The sequence below is a fragment of the Zea mays genome, chromosome 5, assembly GCF_902167145.1.
Source record: "Zea mays cultivar B73 chromosome 5, Zm-B73-REFERENCE-NAM-5.0, whole genome shotgun sequence".
Classification (NCBI taxonomy): Eukaryota; Viridiplantae; Streptophyta; class Magnoliopsida; order Poales; family Poaceae; genus Zea; species Zea mays.
Genome location: NC_050100.1, coordinates 185,055,334 through 185,072,366, shown reverse-complemented (window position 1 = coordinate 185,072,366; position 17,033 = coordinate 185,055,334).

The following is a 17,033-nucleotide window of genomic DNA, read 5'->3' as shown; positions in this document are numbered from 1 at the left end:
GGATGCGGGGCGGGGCCGCGCGGATGCCGGGCGGGCGGGATCGCGCCGGGGAGAGGGAGGGAGGGGAGGAGAGAGGGGAGGAAGAAGGGGAGGGGCCGGGGCTTACCACGGGCGGGCGGGGCTCCAGCGGCGAGCGAGCTGGGGCGGGCAGGGGAGCGGCGGCGAGCTAGGGCAGAGGAACGGGGACGAGCAGGGGAGGAGGGAGGAAAGGGGGAGGCGGTTTGGGGAGGGCGCGGCTGACGGGTGGGGCCCACCCAAAGGCGGTGGCGGCTTTCCAGGCGGGGGGAGCGGGCGAGCCGGCTGGGGCGGCTGGGCCGCCACGGGCCCAAAGCGCGGGGGGCAGCTGGGCCGCGGCGAGGCCGGCCCACGGCGGGGAGGAAAGAAGAAGGGGGGGAGGGAGGCCGGCTGGGCCGGATTGGCCAGCTGGGCCGGGCGCGAGAGAGGGGGGGCGGCTGCGCGCCTGGCTGGGCCGCGCCAGCTGGGCCGCCCAGGCCGGCCGGGCTGAAAGGGGAGGAGGGGGAAAGAGAGAGAAGGAAAGGTTTTTTTCCTTTTTAATCATTTTTTCTAAAAGCATGTTTTCACAAATTCAATCCATAAACAAAAGATATGCAGGGACCGGCATGGTGCAACAATTCAAATGAAATACTCTTAGGGTTTATTATTATTATACTACTTGGAGTTTTGGAAATAGGTAGGGTTTTAGCGAAAAGAAATAGGAAAGAGAGGTAACACCCGAATTTAGCGAGCGATAGAGAAAGAAAAAAATCCAACTCGAAATTCGGGGCGTTACAGTCTCCCACTATAAAGCATACTACGAGCAAATTTAAATTTCTCATTTTCTAATTCATGCTCGGCAATCTTAGCATCTAGTTTAGCTATATGATCATTTTGTTGTTTAATCATAGCAAGGTGATCATGAATAGCATCTACATTAACATCTCTACATCTAGTGCAAATAGAAACATGATCAACCGTAGATGTAGAGGGTTTGCAATCATTTAATTCAACAATCTTAGCATGTAAAATAGCATTCTCATTTCTAAGATTGGAAATAGAAACATTGCAAACATCTAATTCCTTAGCCTTAGCAATTAATTTTTCATTCTCATTCTTAAGGCTAGCAAGAGAGGCATTCAATTTTTCAATCTTAGCAATTAGACTAGCATTATCATTTCTAAGATTGATAATTGAATCATCACAAATATTTGATTTCTCAACCTTAGTAATCAAATTAGCATTCTCAATCCTAAGGTTGGAGATAGTGTCATGGCAAATACTAAGCTCACTAGTTAATTTTTCATTTTTCTCTACGTCGTGAGCATAAGCATTTTTAGTCTTAACATGCTTCTTATTTTCTTTAATTAGGAAGTCCTCTTGGCTATCCAAGAGTTCATCCTTCTCATGAATAGCACTAATTAATTCATTCAATTTCTCTTTTTGTTGCATGTTAAGATTAGCAAAAAGAGTAAGCAAGTTATCCTCATCATCACTAGAATTACCCTCATCACTAGAAGTTGCATACTTAGTGCAGGATCTAGATTTTACCTTCTTCTTGCCATCCTTTGCCATGAGGCACTTGTGGCCGACGTTGGGGAAGAGGAGGCCCTTGTTGATGGCGATGTTGGCGGCGTCCTCGTCGTCGGAGGAGTCGGTGGAGCTCTCATCGGAGTCCCACTCCCGGCAAACATGGGCATCGCCACCCTTCTTCTTGTAATATCTCTTCTCCTTCTTCTTCCCCCTCTTGTCGTTATCCCTGTCACTATCACTAGATAAAGGACATTTAGCGATAAAATGACCGAGCTTACCACACTTGTAGCATACTTTCTTGGAGCGGGGCTTGTAGTCTTTCCCCCTCCTTTGCTTGAGGATTTGGCGAAAGCTCTTGATGATGAGCGCCATTTCCTTGTTGTTGAGCTTGGAGGCGTCTATGGGGAGCCTACTTGATGTAGACTCTTCTTTCTTCTCCTCCGCTGCCTTGAATGCGACCGGTTGTGCCTCGGGTGTGGAGGAGGCGCCTTGCTCAATGATCTTCTTGGAGCCTTTGATCATTAATTCAAAACTCACAAATTTTCCTATTACTTACTCGGGAGACATTAGTTTATATCTAGGATCACCATGAATTAATTGAACTTGAGTTGGATTAAGAAATACGAGTGATCTAAGAATAACCTTGACCATTTCATGGTCATCCCATTTGGTGCTCCCGAGGTTGCGCACTTGGTTCACCAAGGTTTTTAGCCGGTTGTACATGCTTGCGGGTCTTCTCCTTGGTTGAGCATGAAGTGACCGAGCTCCCCCTCGATCGTTTCCCTCTTGGTGATCTTGGTCACCTCGTCTCCTTCGTGCGTGGTCTTGAGCACGTCCCAAATCTCTTTGGCGCTCTTCAACCCTTGCACCTTATTATACTCTTCTCGACTTAGAGAGGCAGGAGTATAGTGGTGGCTTGGGAGTTGAAGTGCCGGATTTGGGCAACTTCGTCCAAGTCATAGTCCTCATCCCCTACGAATGGTACCTGTACTCCAAACTCAGCAACATCCCAAATGATAGTGTGGAGTGAGGTTAGATGGTGCCTCATTTTATCACTCCACATATTATAATCTTCACCGTCAAAAACTGGTGGTTTGCCTAATGGAACGGAAAGTAATGGAGTATGTTTAGAAATGCGGGGTAGCGTAGGGGGATCTTACTAAACTTCTTGCGCTCATGTCGCTTAGAAGTTACGGATGGCGCGTCGGAGCCGGAGGTGGATGGCGACGAAGAATCGGTCTCGTAGTAGACCACCTTCTTCATCTTCTTCTTCTTGTCGCCACTCCGATGCGACTTGTTGTGGGAGTGTGATTATCCCTTTCCTTTGGAGCCGGACTCCCTTGATGGAGCCTTCCCGTGGCTTGTAGCGGGCTTCTCGCCGGTCATGACCTCCTTCTTGGTGTGATCTCCCGACATCACTTCAAGCGGTTAAGCTCTAATGAAGAACCGGGCTCCGATACCAATTGAAAGTCGCCTAGAGGGAGGGTGAATAGGCGGAATCTGAAAATTATAAACTTAAGCACAACTACAAGCCGGGGTTAGCGTTAGAAATATAATCGAGTCCGAAAGAGAGGGGGAAAACAAATCACAATCAAATGAAGAGTGAGACGCGGTGATTTGTTTTACCGAGGTTCGGTTTTTGCAAACCTACTCCCCGTTGAGGTGGTCACAAAGACCGGGTCTCTTTCAACCCTTTCCCTCTCTCAAACGGTCGCCTAGACCGAGTGAGCTTTCTCCTTATCTCACGGGTCACTTAGACCCTGCAAGGACCACCACACACTTAGTGTCCCTTGTCTTGGATACAAAACACTTGAGAACAAGAAATGGAGAAGGAAGAAAGCGATCCAAGCACAAGAACTCAAAAGAACACAAATATCACTCTCTCACTAGTCACTATTTGATTGGAATGACCTTTGGACTTGGGAGAGGATTTGATCTCTTTGTTTGTGTCTTGGAGTGAAGTCTAGAGCTCTTGTATTGAATGCAATGGCTGAAAACTTGGATGCCTTGAAGTGTGGTGGTTGGGGGGTATTTATAGCCCCAACCACCAAAGTGGTCGTTGGGGATGATTGCCATCGTATGGCACACCAGACAGTCTGGTGCACCACCGGACACTGTCCGGTGCGCCAGCCACGTCACCTAACCGTTAGGGTTCGACCGTTGGAGCTCTGACAAGTGTGGCCACCGGACAGTCCGGTGGTGCACCGGACAGTCACTGTTCACTGTCCGATGCGCCTTCTGATGCCTGCTCTGACTTCTACGCGCGCAGGCGTGCACTGTAGCGTTTCACTGTTCCTTTGCAGACGACCGTTGGCGCGAAGTAGTCGTTGCTCCGCTGGCACACCGGACAGTCCGATGTTACACCGGACAGTCCGGTGAATTATAGCGGAGTGGCTCCCCGAATTCCCGAAGCTAGCAAGTTTGTGTTGATCCACCCTGGTGCACCGGACACTGTCCGGTGGCACACCGAACAGTCCGGTGCGCCAGACCAGGGCAGCCTTCGGTTGTCTTTGGCTCTTTGTATTTGAACCCTTTCTTGGACTTTTTATTGGTTTGTGTTGAACCTTTGGCACCTGTAGAACTCATAATCTAGAGCAAACTAGTTAGTCCAATTGTTTGTGTTGGGCAATTCAACCACCAAAATTCATATAGGAAAAGGTTTGACCCTATTTCCCTTTCACAAGCCTCATCCATTGGGACACCACAATGTGGAGTAGACAAGCATATCACGCTTGACCGAACCACGGGATAAAAATCATCGTGTCTCTTGTGACATTTACTTTATTGTGATTTTTCTATCTTCCTAAGTTCCCTATTTTCACTTGTGATATTGATCTAAGTCTAATTCATATCTTGATAGAGTAATCAAGTGAAAAGAACCTCTCTATCTCTATTTCTCTCCTCTCAAGCTTGGTTTAATTTGCACTAACTCTAATTTTAGACCAAGTTTTTGTGTTTTAAGTCATGTTTTGCAGGATCACCTATTCACCCCTTCTAGTTGCTCCCATCTATCTCAGTCTTTGAAGTACCTTCGAGCTATCACGCTTGTAGAGCTAAAGGTACGTTTGTAATCGTTCATTATATTGCAAGGAATGAAAATGATAAGTGTGGAAGCATGAAGATGAGTAGCATATCCCACCCTTTACAAGTTCACTTTTCACCCTTGTTAATATACATGCATTTGTACCCTTCATCTTCTATCTTGAATTAACCTTCAAAGAAGGATTAATTGAAGGGAGAAGTTTATGGTTTAATAACTTGTGTTGCCTTATTTTTGATAACATATAGCAATCAAAGCAAGTGACCAACAACCCCTTCCCTTTTTATTGAGCTCTTGTCCTATCACGCTTCTTTTAACATCCTTTTCTCCATAATTGGAGACTCACTGCTACTTATTGTTGTCCCTTCCCCTTCTATTGAACTCTTGCCCAACATGTGTAATACCCAAATTTGTAAATCATATGATAAGAGGTTATTTTCTTGAATATTTTGTCTCTATTTAATGGAGCATGTGAACACCACCTTTAAAAACAAATAATTAATAAAAGACATACCATAAAACTTTGCATCATGCTGGGTTTTCCTTTTGTGTGCATTTTGAGACTGAAAGGGAAATAGGGTCAAACCTTTTCCTAAATGATTTTGGTGGTTGAATTTCCCAACACAAATAATTGGACTAACTAGTTTGCTCTAAAATATATGTTCTACAGGTGCCAAAGGTTCATAACAAACCAATACAAAGTCAAAAGAAAGGGTTCAAAACAAAGGAGCAAAGAAAGCCGAAGGCTGCCCTGGTCTGGCGCACCGGACTGTCCGGTGCACCAGGGAGAATCACTCTGAACTCGCTACCTTCGGGTTTCTGGAAATCGCTCTCCGCTATAATTCACCGGACTGTCTGCTGTAGCACCGGACTGTCCGGTGTGCCAGCGGGGGCAACGGCTAGCGCGCCAATGGTCATCTGCAAAAAGCAACAGTGAACGCTACAGTGTGGACTGCGCGCGCAGAAGTCAGAGCAGGCACAGATGGCGCACCGGATAGTGAACAGGACTTGTCCGGTGCACCACCGGATTGTCCGGTGGCTCCACAAGTCAGAGCTCCAACGGTCGAACCCCAACGGTTGGGTGACATGGCTGGCGCACCGGACAGTGTCCGGTGGTGCACCGGACTGTCCGGTGCGCCCGTCGACAGCAGAGTTCCCCAACGGCCATTTTGGTGGATGGGGCTATAAATAACCCCAACCACCACACTGTGACACCCCAGGTGTCTATTTCGGGTTATGTCAGAAGAATTATCCTAATCTTGAATGCTCAGTGAAAATTCCTATTTCTCGATCGTGTCTATCTCTGTCTATCAGGCTTTCTCAAGGAAGTTCACCGAATTCAGAGTTATTCGATCGAGAGAAACAACCAAATTTGGAGCTATTAAAAACTTTTATTCTCGGCGCGAATGTAATCTCAATATTCAATCTCGATTTATAAATCTCGTCTAAAGCTTATTAAATCAAACTCTCAACGACTGTTATCTGATCTGAGCCCGAATCTAATTCCTGAACTTCGATCGATGTTTGACTATTTTAATCCGAATCCGTACTCTCAAAAAAATACTCAGTATGTCGTCCTCTAATTAATTTCTATCCGATTCGGCTTAATATCTCTGTATCCAATCCGATGTCAAAATCAGCATCGACAGCAATTTTAAAATGCCACGATTCACCTTCTCCGACTAAAAATCCAAAGCCGATCGAATCTCAGGACGATTTATTTTCGAATCACGCGTAGGTAATTATTTTCGAGCCAAATCAAATTAGACTCTCGGCCGAATTAATCGCTCGATCGTCCATTCATCGAAACTCTAATTCGCTCTGTTTTCTGTAGAAACAAATTTCGCAGGAACATTTTTATTCCGAAAAATATTTAGCGCAGCCCGATTACGCGTTTTGAGCCGAGCCCAACCCAGCCCATTTGGCCCAATTGAAACCCTAACTGTCACACCCGGGTTTTAGGGGCACCAAGACCCGGGCGCGAACATAAACACCAGATATGCTGGGACCAAGTCTCACACATATGATGTATAGTGGCACAGGATCGAATGTCACATCTTTATATATAACAGGAGTTCTATACAAAATAAATAATTACATTATAAGGAGACAACGGTCCAGCAACCCAAAGTTGACTGGGAGACGACGGCCTAGACCTCTCACGAACACATCGCAGCATCCTCCAAGCGCCTCATCCTGCGGTACCTGTTCTTGACCTGTGGGGGTGTGAGACAGCAAGAGTGAGCTCACATACGTTCATCGCTCAACAAGTTGTGGGGAATAATGTGTATGAACTCGCCAAAGGTGGGAGCTCATGTGAAGTGTAAGGCTTACCAAAGAGGATGGCTGAAGCTGAGCATTGCTTTTAAAGTTGGTCAAAATTTTATTAGCCATTACTAAGTATAAGTAAATACCAACCCAATTAAATAGTAGAACAGAAGTAACAACATCACCTGCGATGCAATGCATATGACAAATTGAATTTAAGTTCCATAGATTAATCATGTGAGTGTCCGAGCCGCTCTTGACCGTGAGCACGGCTAGTATACCAGTTTTACACTCTGCAGAGGTTGCACATCTTTACCCACAAGTCATGTTACCCATCTGCTAAGGGATCGCGACTTCCCATACACCTCTACCGAGGAGGCGAGGCAGGGTAACACTACGAGGCCTTTACAAAGTTCCACTAGCTTCAGAAAACCCGCTACAGTTTATAGGAAGCTACAATGCAGGAATCCCTTGCAGGACCGCCATCACAGCAAAATCCTCCCGAGGGCCTCCCTACACTGACCACTCCCCTACTGCCCTTGCCCCTTTCGGGTAAGGTAGTCTTCCACTAGCTTTCCTAATTAATAGGCCAAGGGCGTCCCATTAAACCCTTGTGGTAGCACTGTTTTCCCGGGTGGTTCTCCATGTTCCAATTAACATAATGATCTTATCATGAACAGTAAATAGCAACTGATAACAAAAGTATGAATAATATGTATCTCAATGCCCAAATCCACATATAGCACTAGCAAGTACTACCCAGAAAGTTTAGTGGTAAACAAGGCATAAAGATAGACAAACTAGGGTAACCTATTAGGTCCCATCAAATTAACCTATGCAGATCATTATGATTAATTAGAACATGAGTGGGTAAAAGAAGTGATCAAGGGCACAACTTGCCTGGGACTTGAGATTCCAGGTACCAGGATGATTCTTCAAATCCTCGTGACCTCACCGCTAGTCGTAGCAATACAAACAAACATGGTATAGATAAAATTAATATTACACCAAACATAAGAACAAACTGAATAGTAATGATCTACGCGAAGCTACGAGATCGTAGAAACAAGAACCACTAAATTCGGAGCTACAGATATTGAGTTATGAATTTCTGAAATCAATTAGCACCTAGAATAGATTAATTCAATTGAGCAATTTTAATTCAAGTTTCATGGTTAAACAAAGGTACTAGGTGATAGATAATACTAAAACAAAATTAATGTCTCTGAAATGAATCAATTTGGAGTTAAAATGGATTTAATATGAATTAACCAAGTTTCAAGATTTATTTTTGTGCTAAAATCCTTTTCCTAAATTAATGTATCCCCTAATACTCGCTGGCTGGACTGGGGACACTATTCTGTGGAAGAACAGGGGGTTCTGCGTAAATTCCAGGCCTTAAAAGTAATACTTTTAGTGTTGAGGTGGACTGCGGGTTTATTTGTACCAAGACGAGGGATTCTTTTGAAAGAAGTGCATGGCCGAAGGGGTATCGCGAGTCTACAACCGTCCGATTAGAAACGAACGACCCAGATTTGCTCTGTTATTAATTGAACTGGTGCGCATCTAGGACCAACTGATCCCTATCCGACGGCTCACGATGATTTCCCCCAAATCTAATCGGGAACGTTGATTACGAATCCAACGACGCATAGTGACTACCCTGAGATCTAATCGTGACCGTTGAATACGATCCAACGGCCCGAGCGGCTTCTTCTTTCTCCCTCTGACTACGGCGCTCGCACTACGTCTCAACACCCAGGCGCAGCCGACCGCGCGCCATGGCCGATGCTCTATCGCTCGCAGAGAAAGGAAATAAAAGAAAGAAAGAAAAATAGAGCTCACCGGAGGCTAGTTCGTTTAGGAGGAATTGCCCGCCACCGTTGGCCAGCGGCCCGGCACCAGGATGCACCTGCGACAACCCCGCGCATGTTCTGGATGAAGCCGGACATGGGCAGCGGCACCACGATTCCACCGGCGGCGCTTCAGCTCGAGGTGGTATGCGTCCAGACAGTGCCCGACCAGCGCCACAAGGAGTGCGTGCGTGGATAGCGCCATGGCGGCTAGGGCATCCCGCCATCTAATCTCCCCAGTGAATTCTCCTGGCGGCGGTGCTGCCCCGACAGCGCAGCAGAGGAACACCGTGACGACGCCCAGGTGCGCGCGCAGCGGCAGCAAGACCTTCCCCCACGAGCACAGATTGTAGTGTTCTCATGATGAAGACGACTAGCAGGAAGAGCGGAACACGATACTTATTCACGGGAGCCCAAGAGATCGCGGAATCCGCGGCGAAGCTCCGGCCGAACCCCAACAACCCCGGCTAGGTCGCAGTGTCCCAGATTCACGCGGTCAGCAACAGATTTTCCACCGGATGAGGATGACTGTGGTAGCAAGACGTTACAGGTATATCGGACCCACATGCAAGTGTCCTGGTACTTGGAGACAGCGAGAGGAACACTGCATTGCATGCCCCACTGGTCATTCACATGGAAAAGAAACGTGAGCAAGGGATGAGTGGGCTGGCGGGAGTGGAAAATGCCTGATTGGGCTGACCGTGTGTCTGAGATGGCTGGGTTAATTAGTGGCCGATGCATAGGATTAGGCCCACAGATTCTTTTCTGTTTTTCCTGTTTCGAATTTCTGTTTTCCTTGAGATTTTATAATTTCAAATTCAAATATGGTTTTGTTTTTTTTGAAATTCGAATATGAATGCAGCACACAAGGGAAATACCAGTATGTATGCAAGGCACACTTTATTTAATTATTTGCTATTTGACCAATATAATTCCATTAATTGAATATGCACAATTAAAAGAAGAATCAAATAATTTCCAACGGTTCCATAATCCCAAAACACTACATAATTATATTTATTTATTTATTTATATCCTTGTTTTTTTCCTGATACAATTTTTTTGGGCTTTACAAATTCTACCCCCTTAACAGAAATCTCGTCCTCGAGATTTGTAAGAAAAGGGATATAGAAAGATTGGTTTGTAATTCGGCTTGTAGTCTATAATTGGTTCATAAATCCAGAGTCTCATTGTTTTTAAGTAAATAGTAGGTGGTTAGGAGAGCATAGGTATCCAGCTACTTATTATGTAGGATATAAGCTAGACAGGTTGAGGTAAGAAGGATTATGGCAAGGAAAAGACTTTACCTGAAATGTTTGAATCTTGATTCATCTCGAGATTCGCTTTGACTGTTATTTCCTTCCTTGTCGATGTCGATCTTTTCTTCTCCAGTCTTGGTCTCATTGATTCCTGGTTAGTGTATATCATCGGTTGGGGAATACGGTTAAGATAGATATAGATGAGATAGACTACATGATGTAGGTCAAAAGTCTGTTTGATGTTAAGTGGGGATAGACAGATTATGCAATCCATCAAGACTCTATTGGTTGGGTTGGTCTGTCATTCTTTATTTAGTGCAGAGTGAATTAAGTTAAACATGTGGATAGGTTCTAATCTATTTCATAAGTATTAACTTATCCATTAAGTAACTCACTTTAGGTTGGACCATATTAGATTAGACGGGATCTAGATTAGATCAGTATAACTAGGTTAGACTAGATAATATCTAATTACTTTGGATTAGATCATGGTTGTTACACTAGTGCGGGATAAATATGCTTATTGGGACAAGATGAATCCATAGGGATAAGGTAGAATCTTTTGAGGTCAGTTAGATCTATTAGGGTGGGATAAAATCTTTTCAAGATAAGATGGATCTAGATACATTAGGATAAGTTAAGATCTTTTGAGATAAGATAGATCTATGAGTGTAGGATAGAATCTTTTAAGATGAGATGAATCTATTAAGCTAGATGCATTTTTTTAAGTGAGGGATAATCTAATTTGTCTAGTTACTTTTATAAGCATTTTTTTCCTATATGCATATGCAGGTGTAATTGTGGACATTACTCCACAACTCATCACACTCAATCAAAGGTCCAAATCAAACAAATATCATAAGAACAAGCATTCAAGCATATCAATATTTACGAAAATAGTTTTGATTTTTTTTGTTCCAAAGATTAGGTCTCCTATTCCTAAAAGTCGCTTTAGGTACAGGATTTCAAAGTGCGAAATCCACTTTTGTCTTTAGAAGAAAAGATAAGAATAATCAGAGTAAAGCGGAAATAGATGAGAAAAGATCAAGAAAAGTTTAGAAAAGAATCAGAGTAGCAAAGGTAAGTAGACAATGGTTGTCCAGTTCTATCTAGGTTTTGTCCTACAGTCAACATTCCTCTGATACCACTTCTGTCACACCCGGGTTTTAGGGGCACCAAGACCCGGGCGCGAACATAAACACCAGATATGCTGGGACCAAGTCTCACACATATGATGTATAGTGGCACAGGATCGAATGTCACATCTTTATATATAACAGGAGTTCTATACAAAATAAATAATTACATTATAAGGAGACAACGGTCCAGCAACCCAAAGTTGACTGGGAGACGACGACCTAGACCTCTCACGAACACATCGCAGCATCCTCCAAGCGCCTCATCCTGCGGTACCTGTTCTTGACCTGTGGGGGTGTGAGACAGCAAGAGTGAGCTCACATACGTTCATCGCTCAACAAGTTGTGGGGAATAATGTGTATGAACTCGCCAAAGGTGGGAGCTCATGTGAAGTGTAAGGCTTACCAAAGAGGATGGCTGAAGCTGAGCATTGCTTTTAAAGTTGGTCAAAATTTTATTAGCCATTACTAAGTATAAGTAAATACCAACCCAATTAAATAGTAGAACAGAAGTAACAACATCACCTGCGATGCAATGCATATGACAAATTGAATTTAAGTTCCATAGATTAATCATGTGAGTGTCCGAGCCGCTCTTGACCGTGAGCACAGCTAGTATACCAGTTTTACACTCTGCAGAGGTTGCACATCTTTACCCACAAGTCATGTTACCCATCTGCCAAGGGATCGCGACTTCCCATACACCTCTACCGAGGAGGCGAGGCAGGGTAACACTACGAGGCCTTTACAAAGTTCCACTAGCTTCAGAAAACCCGCTACAGTTTATAGGAAGCTCCAATGCAGGAATCCCTTGCAGGACCGCCATCGCAGCAAAATCCTCCCGAGGGCCTCCCTACACTGACCACTCCCCTACTGCCCTTGCCCCTTTCGGGTAAGGTAGTCTTCCACTAGCTTTCCTAATTAATCGGCCAAGGGCGTCCCATTAAACCCTTGTGGTAGCACTGTTTTCCTGGGTGGTTCTCCATGTTCCAATTAACATAATGATCTTATCATGAACAGTAAATAGCAACTGATAACAAAAGTATGAATAATATGTATCTCAATGCCCAAATCCACATATAGCACTAGCAAGTACTACCCAGAAAGTTTAGTGGTAAACAAGGCATAAAGATAGACAAACTAGGGTAACCTATTAGGTCCCATCAAATTAACCTATGCAGATCATTATGATTAATTAGAACATGAGTGGGTAAAAGAAGTGATCAAGGGCACAACTTGCCTGGGACTTGAGATTCCAGGTACCAGGATGATTCTTCAAATCCTCGTGACCTCACCGCTAGTCGTAGCAATACAAACAAACATGGTATAGATAAAATTAACATTACACCAAACATAAGAACAAACTGAATAATAATGATCTACGCGAAGCTACGAGATCGTAGAAACAAGAACCACTAAATTCGGAGCTACGGATATTGAGTTATGAATTTCTGAAATCAATTAGCACCTAGAATAGATTAATTCAATTGAGCAATTTTAATTCAAGTTTCATGGTTAAACAAAGGTACTAGGTGATAGATAATACTAAAACAAAATTAATGTCTCTGAAATGAATCAATTTGGAGTTAAAATGGATTTAATATGAATTAACCAAGTTTCAAGATTTATTTTTGTGCTAAAATCCTTTTCCTAAATTAATTTATCCCCTAATACTCGCTGGCTGGACTGGGGACACTATTCTGTGGAAGAACAGGGGGTTCTGCGTAAATTCCAGGCCTTAAAAGTAATACTTTTAGTGTTGAGGTGGACTGCGGGTTTATTTGTACCAAGACGAGGGATTCTTTTGAAAGAAGTGCATGGCCGAAGGGGTATCGCTAGTCTACAACCGTCCGATTAGAAACGAACGACCCAGATTTGCTCTGTTATTAATTGAACTGGTGCGCATCCAGGACCAACTGATCCCTATCCGACGGCTCACGATGATTTCCCCCAAATCTAATCGGGAACGTTGATTACGAATCCAACGACGCATAGTGACTACCCTGAGATCTAATCGTGACCGTTGAATACGATCCAACGGCCCGAGCGGCTTCTTCTTTCTCCCTCTGACTACGGCGCTCGCACTACGTCTCAACACCCAGGCGCAGCCGACCGCGCGCCATGGCCGATGCTCTATCGCTCGCAGAGAAAGGAAATAAAAGAAAGAAAGAAAAATAGAGCTCACCGGAGGCTAGTTCGTTTAGGAGGAATTGCCCGCCACCGTTGGCCAGCGGCCCGGCACCAGGATGCACCTGCGACAACCCCGCGCATGTTCTGGATGAAGCCGGACATGGGCAGCGGCACCACGATTCCACCGGCGACGCTTCAGCTCGAGGTGGTATGCGTCCAGACAGTGCCCGACCAGCGCCACAAGGAGTGCGTGCGCGGATAGCGCCATGGCGGCTAGGGCATCCCGCCATCTAATCTCCCCGGTGAATTCTCCTGGCGGCGGTGCTGCCCCGACAGCGTAGCAGAGGAACACAGTGACGACGCCCAGGTGCGCGCGCAGCGGCAGCAAGACCTTCCCCCACGAGCACAAATTGTAGTGTTCTCATGATGAAGACGACTAGCAGGAAGAGCGGAACATGATACTTATTCACGGGAGCCCAAGAGATCGCGGAATCCGCGGCGAAGCTCCGGCCGAACCCCAACAACCCCGGCTAGGTCGCAGCGTCCCAGATTCACGCGATCAGCAACAGATTTTCCACCGGATGAGGATGACTGTGGTAGCAAGACGTTACAGGTATATTGGACCCACATGCAAGTGTCCTGGTACTTGGAGACAACGAGAGGAACACTGCATTGCATGCCCCACTGGTCATTCACATGGAAAAGAAACGTGAGCAAGGGATGAGTGGGCTGGCGGGAGTGGAAAATGCCTGATTGGGCTGACCGTGTGTCTGAGATGGCTGGGTTAATTAGTGGCCGATGCATAGGATTAGGCCCACAGATTCTTTTCTGTTTTTCCTGTTTCGAATTTCTGTTTTCCTTGAGATTTTATAATTTCAAATTCAAATATGGTTTTGTTTTTTTTTGAAATTCGAATATGAATGCAGCACACAAGGGAAATACCAGTATGTATGCAAGGCACACTTTATTTAATTATTTGCTATTTGACCAATATAATTCCATTAATTGAATATGCACAATTAAAAGAAGAATCAAATAATTTCCAACGGTTCCATAATCCCAAAACACTACATAATTATATTTATTTATTTATATCCTTGTTTTTTTTCCTGATACAATTTTTTTGGGCTTTACACTAACCCTAGGACTTGTCTATAAATAGAAGGACCCCTCACTTGCACTTGGCTTTTATTCACCTACCCCCTAGCCGCCACCTTCTTCTTTTTTTTTCTCTCTGTCTTCTTCTTCCACACGGCGTGCAGCAGGGAGCTCAGCTCCACCTCCTTGCGTGCTCTCTGCTCCTGGCTCCATGGCGCTCGGCAGCAGGACTGCTCCATGGGCGTCACCCCTCACCTTCTTCCTCCCTTCCTCCCCACAGCTGCAGCTCTCCCACTGCTCCCTCACGCCAGCAGCAGGGAGCCTAGGTCCTCCTCGCCATGTACTCGACGCTATGCAGCAGGACGCACGGAGCCCTCCATGGCGTCTCCTTCCCTGGCCGCGACCAAGGCCGACAGGCAGCCTCCCCTTCCCTGCTCTTGCCGTGGCCGAGCCCCCCCTGTTGCAGACCGAACTCCATCTCCGGCCAGCAGTCACGGCGCCTGCACAGCGTTCCCTCGCCCCTGTTTTCCCCCTGCGCGCAGAAGCTCTTTGGGCCGACCTCGGCGAGGTCCACGTCCATGGCGCCAAGCAGCAGCACCCCCTGTTTATGGCTGCCAGCCCTTGCTCCCCTTTTGCCCCACTGCGCAGCAGCTCTGCGCTCCACCTTCCATGGACGCCCAGAAATTCCAACAGCGAGCCCCTTCCTCGCTGTTCGTCATGGTGCCCGCCGGTTGTTCGACAAAATGCGCAGCAAACCGCGCGCTGCAGCAGCCCTCCCGTTCGATCTCCACTCCCCTCGTCGTGTGTCGTCGCTCTCGTGCTCGCTGCGCAGCCCCCTCCGCGACGCCGTCGAAAACCGTGGTGAGAAACCCTCGCTGCCCTTGCTGCTATTATATTTTTATTTTTGGGCTCGGTGAAATTGTTGAACGGTTGTGTGTGTGTGTGTGTCTAATCGCAGCTAGCCGTCAATTGCCATTCGTCGCGCACGCGTGTTCGATACAAGACCGGTCGGTTGAACCACGTGCTTGCACAACTCAAATCCGATCCCGCTCAGGTTGATTGATTTATAGTTTACCATACATATAATTTGGTTGATGTCACGCAGTGCACGTATATGTGTGGATGTGTGTAAAATGTTTTGGCTATACGCATTAGTAGGTTCGCATTTGCGGTTGGAGAACAAGAAGTTGTTTGATGTGTGCGATTTGTAGTTGTCTAATTATGTTTTGGTCGATGTGGTGCATGTTTAAAAATTGTGTTGGTATGGATTGAATTTTGTGGCGAAAGAAAAAGAAGTAGAGAAGAACTCGGATGTTTTTATATCTTGGTAGGAAAAATATGCGATGCGTTGTTTGATGCGAAAAACTAAGTTACAAAATGCGGCTTTTGTTTTGGGAAATGTATCGATATGTGATTATGCGAAAAGTGTAATTGTTTTATGCAATGTGATGGAATTCATGATTATATAGGGAGCATATTTATTGATGTGACGAGTAGTTAGAAAATGCTAGTTGTGTAGAGGATGAATTATTAAAACATGAGTATCGGAGTTCATATATTAGTGGTCGCGCCACATTGGTTGAAGTGTCCCGAGTGCATGCCACAACATGGTTGTATGCGAAACAAGGTAACATAAGGTGTGCTCGACACGAATGTTCGGTCGATATAAGTAGAAATTGTTTTTGCTTAATTAGAGAGGTGGTGACATGCCAAACTGGTCATCGCTTTCTCGATATTTATAAGTCGAATTGAGTTGATGCGTATTATGTGTTCGTTAAATTATGCTTCGCATATAATGTGTGATTGTGCTCACGGATTCGAGTAGGCGCTTTAAACGAGTCAAGTAGGTTTGTGGTAAAAGTTGTGTAATGGAGTTAATTGTTTTAGGATAATTATTGAAATGCTCTGTTCGTATGATAAACATGTATGTGTTCATGATCGGGGAGTAAATGCATGGTGATTGTGAGTAGGAGACTAGTAGTTTACGATTCGTATGATTTGGTCGGTGTACAAAAATACTTGTGAATATGAATGTTTATAAAAATGTTGTAGTGTATGTGGTGTCTCGGATTTCGATAATAATAGGCAAGTTGACGTGTATGTTATTTAGCGGCGATGTCGTGCTCTAGTTAATCGAATTGTTAGATGGCGTGGTTAAGCTCGTAATCACGGTGAATTGCTTGTTGTAGTCTACATATGTATGGTTACGGTCGCGGGTAAAAAGTAGTAGTGTTCATATGATGTCTAAGTTAAAATGCAAATTATTGTGTGAACAACACTTCGATATCGATTATCGGGGAGAATGCGTTGCTAATTAAATATGGTACTTCTAGTGCTCATAATGACACGGATAAAAATTAGTAAGTCCACTTGTTAGTTCTCACTTGGTTATTTTAACTCTAACAAATGTCAAAGTGTTCTAATAATTCAAGTCTCTAGAACGCGGCAATTCTTGAATTATAGAGAAGCTGAAATTTAATGATTGCTGTTTTGGACTGCACACACTGTTTTCGCTGTGCTATTTGTTTGATGAATTAAATTATGTTTTCTGTAGAAAAGTTGTGTAGAAGAGCTGTAGATAACCTTATTATCTTCCTTGTACTAAAATTTGACAGTCATAAACCTGATCGTTTAGGAGTTGTGCTTTTCACAAGCCCAGCACCTGAATCTGTCGAATTTCTGAACAGATTTTAGAGATTGCAATGGTTGCTTAAGTTAATCT